The sequence below is a fragment of the Archocentrus centrarchus genome, chromosome 16, assembly GCF_007364275.1.
Source record: "Archocentrus centrarchus isolate MPI-CPG fArcCen1 chromosome 16, fArcCen1, whole genome shotgun sequence".
Lineage (NCBI taxonomy): Eukaryota > Metazoa > Chordata > Actinopteri > Cichliformes > Cichlidae > Archocentrus > Archocentrus centrarchus.
This window is the reverse complement of record NC_044361.1, coordinates 20,475,934-20,487,955: the sequence shown is the minus strand read 5'-3', so window position 1 is coordinate 20,487,955 and position 12,022 is coordinate 20,475,934.

Sequence of the window (12,022 nt, the reverse complement as noted above, 5' to 3'; positions counted from 1 at the left end):
TGAAATAGATGTAATATGTAAGACGTTGCCATGGCAAAGTCCGGAAAATGGCATCTTTTTCCTTGAGTTAGCCAATTCATCCATTTCAAAATTTCACATGTAGCAGCCAAAAAAACGGCTAAAACTGGCACAGCTGGAAAAGCACGGTTCCAATCGGCACCAGCGCTTGGGCGGCGGCCGGCGAGGGCCTATTATCGCCGCTAAGCGCTCGACTTTGACAACGGACCCTCAAACAAGGTAAGTCAGGTCGAACGCTTCTCGAAAACGTATATATGGGGGTGAATGGAGCAGCCCATAATTGAAATCGTTAGCGTCATGAGCTAGCTTGCGCGATGAAATTGGGTCAATGACGAGCGCAACGCGCTCGTCATTGACCATGGACCTCACGACAACGTGGGTCGTGTCGAGACGTTTCCGAAAACGTATATATGAAGGTGACTGGAATGGCGCATTATTGGAATCGTTGGCGTTCTCCATTATTATTAGGCCCGAGCCTCACGAAGTGATCGGCGAGGAGCCTATTGTATTCGCTCGCGCGAAAAACGAAAAAAGGTCAAAGTCGAGCGCGAAGCGCTCGAACTTGACAACGGACCCTCAAACAAGGTAAGTCAGGTCGAACGCTTCTCGAAAACGTATATATGGGGGTGAATGGAGCAGCCCATAATTGAAATCGTTAGCGTCATGAGCTAGCTTGCGCGATGAAATTGGGTCAATGACGAGCGCAACGCGCTCGTCATTGACCATGGACCTCACGACAACGTGGGTTGTGTCGAGACGTTTCCGAAAACGTATATATGAAGGTGACTGGAATGGCGCATTATTGGAATCGTTGGCGTTCTCCATTATTATTATTATTATTATTTTTCTTTTCCGCAAATGATCGCAAATTTGACCCCCTGAACATTTACGAAAACGCACCAATTTTTGCACAAAATTCAGGACCGGTGAAAAATTTTGTTTTTTAATATCGCCATTAAAAAACTCAAAAAACCAGTGCAACTGCGCCCCCTGTCAAAATCAAAATACATTGCGCCTATGGGAGGCCTTGCCATGTAAAGTTAGCCGAAGACTTATGAAATTCGGATCAAACGGAGATCTTGTGAAACCCAACAAAAAAATATATTACACCAACTCCGGACAACAAACAGGAAGTCGGCCATCTTGAATTGAAGTTTGTGAAGCGCAGAGTCAGCATTTTTGCACACCTCGTACTTGAATTAACTTGTCCTAGGGCATTAAACCGACTGGCACCAAAATCGCTCAGGAACATCTTCACAAGTTGGGCATCAAAAGATGTGCGAGGTTTTATAGAATATTCAACGGTGTTGGCATGGCAACCGTGTGAATTTGGTCTTCGTTTTTGTCTCTCGCCGCAATTTTGTTTGTGCATTCGTTCGCACAATCTTTGGCCGATCAGTCTCAAAATTTAATAACTTGTTTACTGAACCGGCCTGAACCCACAATTAGGGAATCAAGTTTCTACATGCAATAGCGCCCCCTACAGAAGCAAACAAAAGTTTGTATGGAGGTCCACAATTTTAGTTTCACTGAAATGCATGAAAATTTGTGTCAACATTCTTGACGTCATCCTGATCAAAAAAGCCAATCACACCCATGCTCTATTTTCTAACACGTTGCCATGGCGGAGCCCGAAATGCCCCATTTTATTCTAATGGGAAAAAGCGAAAAATCCCCCATACTAAAGTTTCTGCTTACTTTGCCCAAAATATATGAAATGTGGTACACAGATTGCTGATGTCAGCCTGATCAAAAAAGTCAATCACACCTATGTCATATTTTGGACGCTGTTCCCATGACGATGCCAAAACTGCCCCATTTTATCCCTATGGGAAAAAATGTGAAATTTCTGCGATGGAAAAATGACCCTTGCTTTCTCAAAAATGCATACAAATGCCTGAAATTTGGTACACGCATTGTCCACATCTCCCTGAACATAAAACCTACAGGTGAAAATACTGTAATGTGTAAGGCGTTGCCATGGCGATGCCCAGAATATGGCATCTTTTTCGTTGAGTTAGACAATTCATGCATTTAAAAATTTCACACGTAGCAGCCAAAAAAACCGCTAAAAGTGGCACGGCCGGAAAAGCACGGTTCAAATCGGCACCGGCGCTTGGGCGGCGGCCGGCGAGGGCCTATTATCGCCGCTTGCGGCTTTAATTATTATTATTATTTTTCTTTTCCGCAAATGATCGCAAATTTGACCCCCTGAACATTTACGAAAACGCACCAATTTTTGCACAAAATTCAGGACCGGTGAAAAATTTCGTTTTTTAATATCGCCAATAAAAAACTCAAAAAACCAGTGCAACTGCGCCCCCTGTCAAAATCAAAATACATTGCGCCTATGGGAGGCCTTGCCATGTAAAGTTAGCCCAAGAGTCATGAAATTCGGATCAAACGGAGATCTTGTGAAACCCAACAAAAAAATATATTACACCAACTCCGGACAACAAACAGGAAGTCGGCCATCTTGAATTGAAGTTTGTGAAGCGCAGAGTCAGCATTTTTGCACACCTCGTACTTGAATTAACTTGTCCTAGGGCATTAAACCGACTGCCACCAAAATCGCTCAGGAACATCTTCACAAGTTGGGCATCAAAAGATGTGCGAGGTTTTATAGAATATTCAACGGTGTTGGCATGGCAACCGCGTGAATTTGTTCTTCGTTTTTGTCTCTCGCCGCAATTTTGTTTGTGCATTCGTTCGCACAATCTTTGGCCGATCAGCCTCAAAATTTAATAACTTGTTTACTGACCCGGCCTGATCCCACACTTAGGGAATCAAGTTTCTAGGTGCAATAGCGCCCCCTACAGAAGCAAACAAATGTTTGTATGGAGGTCCAGAATTTTAGTTTCACTGAAATGCATGAAAATTTGTGTCAACATTCTTGACGTCATCCTGATCAAAAAAGCCAATCACACCCATGCTCTATTTTCTAACACGTTGCCATGGCGGAGCCCGAAATGCCCCATTTTATTCTAATGGGAAAAAGCGAAAAATCCCCCATACTAAAGTTTCTGCTTACTTTGCCCGAAATACATGAAATTTGGTACACAGATTGCTGATGTCAGCCTGATCAAAAAAGTCAATCACACCTATGTCATATTTTGGACGCTGTTCCCATGACGATGCCAAAACTGCCCCATTTTATCCCTATGGGAAAAAATGTGAAATTTCTGCGATGGAAAAATGACCCTTGCTTTCTCAAAAATGCATACAAATGCCTGAAATTTGGTACACGCATTGTCCACATCTCCCTGAACATAAAACCTACAGGTGAAAATACTGTAATGTGTAAAGCGTTGCCATGGCGATGCCCAGAATATGGCATCTTTTTCGTTGAGTTAGACAATTCATGCATTTCAAAATTTCACACGTAGCAGCCAAAAAAAACGCTAAAACTGGCACGGCCGGAAAAGCACGGTTCAAATCGGCACCAGCGCTTGGGGGGCGGCCGGCGAGGGCCTATTATCGCCGCTTGCGGCTTTAATTATTATTATTTTTCTTTTCCGCAAATGATCGCAAATTTGACCCCCTGAACATTTACGAAAACGCACCAATTTTTGCACAAAATTCAGGACCGGTGAAAAATTTTGTTTTTTAATATCGCCATTAAAAAACTCAAAAAACCAGTGCAACTGCGCCCCCTGTCAAAATCAAAATACATTGCGCCTATGGGAGGCCTTGCCATGTAAAGTTAGCCCAAGAGTCATGAAATTCGGATCAAACGGAGATCTTGTGAAACCCAACAAAAAAATATATTACACCAACTCCGGACAACAAACAGGAAGTCGGCCATCTTGAATTGAAGTTTGTGAAGCGCAGAGTCAGCATTTTTGCACACCTCGTACTTGAATTAACTTGTCCTAGGGCATTAAACCGACTGGCACCAAAATCGCTCAGGAACATCTTCACAAGTTGGGCATCAAAAGATGTGCGAGGTTTTATAGAATATTCAACGGTGTTGGCATGGCAACCGCGTGAATTTGGTCTTCGTTTTTGTCTCTCGCCGCAATTTTGTTTGTGCATTCGTTCGCACAATCTTTGGCCGATCAGCCTCAAAATTTAATAACTTGTTTACTGACCCGGCCTGAACCCACAATTAGGGAATCAAGTTTCTAGTTGCAATAGCGCCCCCTACAGAAGCAAACAAAAGTTTGTATGGAGGTCCACAATTTTAGTTTCACTGACATGCATGAAAATTTGTGTCAACATTCTTGACGTCATCCTCATCAAAAAAGCCAATCACACCCATGCTCTATTTTGTAACACGTTGCCATGGCGGAGCCCGAAATGCCCCATTTTATCCCTATGGGAAAAAGCCAAAAATCCCCCATATTAAAGTTTCTGCTTACTTTGCCCGAAATACATGAAATTTGGTATACAGATTGCTGATGTCAGCCTGATCAAAAAAGTCAATCACACCTATGTCATATTTTGGACGCTGTTCCCATGACGATGCCAAAACTGCCCCATTTTATCCCTATGGGAAAAAATGTGAAATTTCTGCGATGGAAAAATGACCCTTGCTTTCTCAAAAATGCATACACATGCCTGAAATTTGGTACACGCATTGTCCACATCTCCCTGAACATAAAACCTACAGGTGAAAATACTGTAATGTGTAAGGCGTTGCCATGGCGATGCCCAGAATATGGCATCTTTTTCTTTGAGAAAGTCAATACATCCATTGCAGTTTTTCATATGTGGCAGCAAAAAAAACCCCGCTAAAATAGGCACGGCTGGAAAAACTGGGTTCAAATCGGCACCAGCACCTGGGCGGCGGCCGGCGAGGGCCTATTATCGCTGCTTGCAGCCTTAATTAGGCCCGAGCCTCACGAAGTGATCGGCGAGGAGCCTATTGTATTCGCTCGCGCGAAAAACGAAAAAAGGTCAAAGTCGAGCGCGAAGCGCTCGACTTTGACAACGGACCCTCAAACAAGGTAAGTCAGGTCGAACGCTTCTCGAAAACGTATATATAGGGGTGAATGGAGCAGCCCATAATTGAAATCGTTAGCGTCATGAGCTAGCTTGCGCGATGAAATTGGGTCAATGACGAGCGCAATTTCCACGCCTGCTATTTGAACGAACTTGTCCTAGGGCATTTCACCCACTGACACCAAATTGGCTCCAAATCATCTACACAAGTAGCCCATCAAAAGTTATTCATGGTTTTGTACAATATTGAACGGTGTTTCCATGGCAACCCTCTGAATTTGGACTTTTTTCAATTTCAAATTCACAGAGATTCTAAACATCAGCCCCTGGGCTGTGCTTTCTCTGTGTATCTGAAAATGTGCCTGCTGATGTAAGATGCTAACATCTACAAAAAAGTCTCTTGGACCGATAGCCGAAACCCAACAGGAAGTCAGCCACGTTCACTTTAAAGTGTCATTTTTGCAGCATTTTTCGCCTTTTTCAGGCCTTTTTGCCTCAACTCCTCCTAGGGCATTTGACCCAGTGACACCAAAATGGCTCCAGATCATCCACACAAGTAGCCCATCAAAAGATATTCATGGTTTTGTAGAATATTGAACGGTGTTGCCGTAGCAACCCTCTGAATTTGGACTTTTTTTTCCATTTCACGCCCAGATAGGTTCTAAACATCAGCCCCAGGGCAGTGCTTGGTCTGTGTACCTGAAATCGTGCATGCTGAAGTAACATCCTAAGACGTACAAAAAAGTCTCTTGGACACATACTCAAAACTCAACAGAAAGTCCAGCATTTTAAAGTTAATGTGTCATTCTTGCAGAATTTTTCGCCTTTTTCGGGCCTGCTATTTGAATCATCTTCTACTTAAGGATTTCAGGCAGTCACACCAAAATGGCTCCAGATCATCTACACAAGTAGCCCATCAAAAGATATTCATGGTTTTGTAGAATATTGAACGGTGTTGCCATGGCAACCCTCTGAATGTGGGATTTTACTCATATACCACAGTGCACCAAATTGTTACATCTCTGACATACATTGTCCGATCTGCCTCAAACTTCACAGGCTTAATGGGAGGGTAAGGGAGACTGGACACACCCCTCTATCAGCTTTGTTTCACACTCATAACGCCACCTAGTGGCAACAGGAAATCAGTAGGACACTGATACTCATCATCCTATGGTCATTACAGTTTCATTGATGGCTGCAGGCATTACATAGAGCATTGTGACATATTAATTAGTGGGCACTCACCGACGCCACCTAGTGGAAGCGGGAGACGATCGACGCGAAGTACGGCTAGCCTGCTGAGCTGTCAGCAGCCGGGTGAGCCAGCTACTCTCTCGTCTGCGAGAACCTCCGAGCGCGGTTCGGCTGGAGCGTGCCACGGGTCGACGCGCGGCTTGGCTGGAGCGCGCCGGGGGTCGACGCGCGCCGGGTGCGAGGGCCCGCTCATCGCCGCTTGCGGCTTTAATTTTTATTCTTTTTCTTTTAATATGGTAATGTTATTATGTTTTTAACATAGTGTTTTCTGAAGGGGGGGGGGGGGGTTGATATTGTGTTTTAGTTATTGTACAGTGCCTTTCTGTCTGTGAAAAAGGTTATATAAATAAACTTTACTTACTTATAACAATAACTATCACCTGAATCCTGTTGCTTCTGTGTGAGAAGGTGATACATTGGCTTATGGCATGTTACAAATTTTATTAGGGCTGCAACTATCGATTGTTTTAGCAATTGCGTATTCTATTTATATTGATTACCCAAGTAACTGGATAAGAAATACTTTTTTCATATTAACAGTTCATCTGCATATTTTAACTTCTGTACTGCAGTTTTTCCCTGTGTGAAACAAACAGGATGGATGGAGCAGCTACAACGTTTTCTTTTCTTCACTTACTGATCAGGTGGTTGATGAAGGACCTCCAGCTGTTTCCCAGTAAAGGTTTAATGGAGGTTACAGGGACGAAAAGGCTTTTTTTGGACACTAGAAAAACATTTCCTTCCACTCCATCTGAGCTCGCCAGCTCCGCCTCTTTCCGCTTGTGCAGACAGACTGCACATAAATCAGTTGACTGCTGCTGTTGCATCATCAGTGTTTATGTTGAAAAACTGGGGGCTGCGTGAGTGCAATCTTGTAATGCTTTATATTCACAAGCATTCTCCTAAATACGTTTCTACTGCAGGTCTATATTTAGTCACTAATCAGGGATTAAAGTATCAAAAATATTTTGACGGGGAAGGGGTTCTTCCGGTACCGGACGGTCACTAGTGCTAATAGCGGCGCTCGCTAGCAGCATGTCCGGGAGCTGAAGTAGAGAAAAAAATAACAGCTGATTCTCAGCTCAGGGAGCACAACACACAAACAAGGCAGGGAGCGGTGGAGGCGGAAAAACATGTCAGCGATGATCGCTCAGTGTTAAAGGGAATCCGTCGCAGCGACGGAGAACTTTATAGAATCTGAGGAGGGGTTTTTTTCTAACTCCTGATCCACTCCATTCCAGTAGGTGGTGGTAATGCAGCTCTAAGCTGGTTTGGTCAACCGCAAACCCACAAGAAGAAGACGACGGAGCACTGTAATGCAGCTAATGTGAGCGAAATTTAATGTTTCGGATTACATTTTTTTATTTCTTTCCAATATCCGATCCAGTAATTTAGGCCAGTATCGGACCGATACCGATACTGAATATTGGATCGGCGCATCCCTAGTCACAACATGCCAAAACGACATCCAAAAAACAGTGTCAGTTGTTTGTGCAGAACCTGAAATACGACTCATTTCCAAAATGAGCGCTCTTAACTGTGGCTTTGCGTGTCATGTAGTCACATCCGTGGGCAACATTACCTACAGACATGACCAGGAGGTAGAGCAGTTATCTATTAATTGAAGGTTGATGATCCCAGGCTGTTCCAGTTGGCATGCCAAAGTATCTGAGAGCAAAATAATGACGTGCTTGTATGAATGAAAAATATTGTATAATGCGCTTTGAGTGCTCGACTCAAGAAAAATAAGTGTCATCAAATTTCTTTTTCTTTCTGATTTTCTTTGTCCTTGGGGTCAAAGAAACATCTTACAATTTAGACCTTTTCAAATTTATTATAAATACTTGAAGTCACATGGTCCAATCTTGCATTCTGATTTGTTCTAGGGACATGGGGTTTTGATGGGCAATTGGAAGTGCTTTTGATAATTCAGGCTATTTAACAGGTTATGATGTGACATGATTGATTGACGTAGAGTACATGTGGAAAGGATTCTGTAAATATTATCTAATTTTTGATGGAGGTGGCTTTTAGCAGCATTTGCATCTGAACTCTTCATGTTTTTTCCTCCTCACCAGGCTATTCTTGATTTCAGTAATATTCAGGGGGCCAGATGGAAAGGTGTGATGGGCTGGATGTGGCCCAGGGCCGCCAGTTGACATTCACTGGTATACACTAACTTGTAATTTTCTTTGTTTGTGTTTGTCCTGATTTGTTCCAATTTTTCAATCTTCACTTATGATTCTTCTGACCTTTCTACAGTGTTTTTCATAATTGTAAAGAACAGTATATCACAGATTCTGAAAAATGGTTTAAAAAAATTAAACAACTTCTGTAGTTGAAAGATCTGGTGTTAAGATACACTCGTAGCTGTACAGTACACTTACATTTCACTTTAAGGATCTTAGGTGCTTCCTGGTGCCCTCGATGGTATGTTATGTTGCATTGTAAAGACTTGTTGTGATCTGTGCGGTTTGGGTGAAAGGTCAAAATAGAGGTTGAATTCCACTGGCCTTCATGAAGCTGCTGTGTTTGATCACGCTGCTCTCCAGAGTGACTCCAGTGGAAAGCAGGTGGATATGTGGGGCAGGAGTGAATCACAGAGCAGGATGTCCGAATATGAAACTGTTCCAGAGTTTGAGATGCATCAGAATGACAGATAGCTTGATCCTTGTCATCACACCAAATCCCTGTGACGTTTCTGATCACATGTGGTGGATCTGGTTATAAAAGCAGGGGATCACCACACATGAGTCAAGGAGACCTTTCACTGAGGATGGCACCTTGTCTGTCCAAGATGAAGCTTCTGTTTGAGCAAATATAATAAAGTGCACAGTAAAATGTGATGAAATCAAACACGGGAATAAGGCAACCACTGAGAGAAGGAGAGCTTAAATGCTTGGGAAATACAGAAAAGATCATCTGATACTGATAAGAGACTGGACAAAAAAAAAATGACATGAAAAAGACAAAAGAATTATTAGTTAAGCCAACTTCTCGTGAGAATTAAAAATTACAGCTACACAATCAATACCTTTAAGCAAATGCATGTGAAGAACAAAGACCACTGTAATGCCATCTTTCTTCTCATCGTCACACGAGCAAGTAAAGTGACAAACATGTCTGTGGTTGCTTTCTTTCTGTCATATGTGAGGTGCGGGTGCAGGTGCAAGGTGACTCATGAAGTTTCCATTCTGCTTTTATAACCCACTGCATCCAGTTTATCACATACAGCATCTCACTATTTTCCCTAATATGCTGTTAAGTGGGTGAGATCATCAAATTAATCATCATATGTTTATTTTTATAAATGGTTTCATTGTGTTTCTGTGAAATTTACATCATTGGCTTGATAATAACAGTATGCCTTTATGTTGCATTCCTTACCTTATCACCTTATCACTTATCATATACACACACACACATACACACACACACACACACACACGCATACGGGTTTCAAAATTCCACTTGTTGGTATGCAGTTTAGCCGCAGTTCTTCTATTTTTAACCTTTTTTAATTAGATGTGCCAAATTGTGCATTTTCTGTAAGGCACATTAAACACATGAAACCTAGACTCCTTGAGTTCACCTAAACTAATGGCATATTTTACTTTATTTGGATTTTAACTTTTTAAGGTCCATTTCTTCTGCAAAAATAAATAAATAAATGAAAATATTCATTCATTTATGGACTCCAATTCCAGCTCCAAAAAAGATCCTGAACAGGTGAAAGAAAAGAGAACATGGTCGTAATCACTATCTGCAAATGCAAACTGCCCAGAGTATTAAAAAAAAACTCGATCTTTCGATAGTTTTCAGAACACTGATGTTTCTCATTCTCTGGAGCTTGAAACTCGACTTTTTTTGTTTCTTGGAAGATGTTTCACCTCTCATCTGAAAGGCTTCTTCAGTTCGCAAACCAAATGGTGAGAAACCCAGGTATGTTTGCCATTCTTTCAATAGTTAAAATTTAATGGCCTCAAGAGTCAAGGCTTTTGTGAAAGTTTGAGTTCAGTGAAAGTTACAGGGTGGGTCTGTTTTATCTGTCAGCTATGATGATTAACTTCCCTCTGTAAACGTCCTGTTAATATACCATAGATGAGACTTTCAACTCACATTTTGTATCCTTGCACAACACACACACTTCCTGGTTTTACCTTCAAGGTTCTTTTTTATTAACTAATTATTTAATCAAATATAGTCTATGAAGGTGCATTTAAGGGCTGATGGATTTGTTCATGCATGCATATAAAACAAACCGACACTTTAACTTTTATTGAATTATAATTTTCACTTCTCTGAATATTTACTTTAAAAGATGAAAAATAAACCCAAAACATAAAAGCTACTTTTTTTTTTTTTCAATTTCAGTCTCATAAACAGGAAAGAGAAAAATACACAATAAACACACAGTAGGTATTTACATTAACTGTTGCACTTATCAACTTTACAATTATTCCAGTACATCGTTTCATCAGACAAGGAAATGTTGCTGACCAAAACAACAATAAACACGCGATCTACTCACTGTATTTCACAAACAAAATATTAATTACAGATCACAGAATTATATAATGGACATGGATAATAATGTAAAGATTCACATTATTATTATTATTATTATTAGGCCCGAGCCTCACGAAGTGATCGGCGAGGAGCCTATTGTATTCGCTCGCGCGAAAAACGAAAAAAGGTCCGTTCGCGCTCGACTTTGACAACGGACCCGCAAACAAGGTAGGTCAGGTCGAACGCTTCTCGAAAACGTATATATGGGGGTGAATGGAGCAGCCCATAATTGAAATCGTTAGCGTCATGAGCTAGCTTGCGCGACGAAAGTGGGTCAATGAGGAGTGCGTTGCGCTCGTCATTGACAATGGACCTCATGACAACGTGCGTCGGGTCGAGACGTTTCCGAAAACGTATATATGAAGGTGACTGGATTGGCGCATTATTGGAATCGTTAGAATTGTTCATTATTATTATTCTTATTCTTTCTGAGTAAACGATCGCTAATTTGCCCCCCTGAACATATACGAAAACTCACCAATTTTTCCATGCAAGCCAGGTCTGGTGAAACATTTTGTTTTTTTTTGGCGCCATTAAAAAACTCAAAAAAGTGGCGAAACAGCGCCCCCTAGAAAATTGAAATTTTGCATTCCTATGGGAGGGCCGAAAAAAAGTTGTCCACAGAACCACCAAATTCGCGTCACAAAAAGACCATATGAAGACTGACAAAAAATTACATTATGAAGTTGCCGCCTGACAAACAGGAAGTCGGCCATTGTGGATTGAACTTTGACCTTTGCCGAGTCACCATTTTTGCCCACCTCGTATTTGAATCAACTTGTCCTAAGGCGTTTAACCGACTGTAACGAAAATCGCTCAGGATCATCTACACAAGTGGGGCATCAAAAATTATTCGGGGTTTTATAGAATATTTAACAGTGTTGCCATGGCAACCGCATAAATTTGCCCTTCGTTTTTGTGTCTCGCCGCAATTTTCTTTGTGCATTCGTTCGCACAATCTTTGGCCGATCAGCCTCAAAATTTAATAACTTGTTTACTGAACCAGCCTGAACCCACAATTAGGGAATCAAGTTTCTAGTTGCAATAGCGCCACCTACAGAAGCAAACAAAAATTTGTATGGAGGTCCAGAATTTCAGTTTGTCTGAAATGCATCAAAATTTGTGACAACATTCCTGACATCATCCCGATCAAAAAAGCCAATCACACCCATACTCTACTTTCTACCGTGTTGTCATGGCGGCGCCCGAAGTGCCCCATTTTATCCCTATGGGA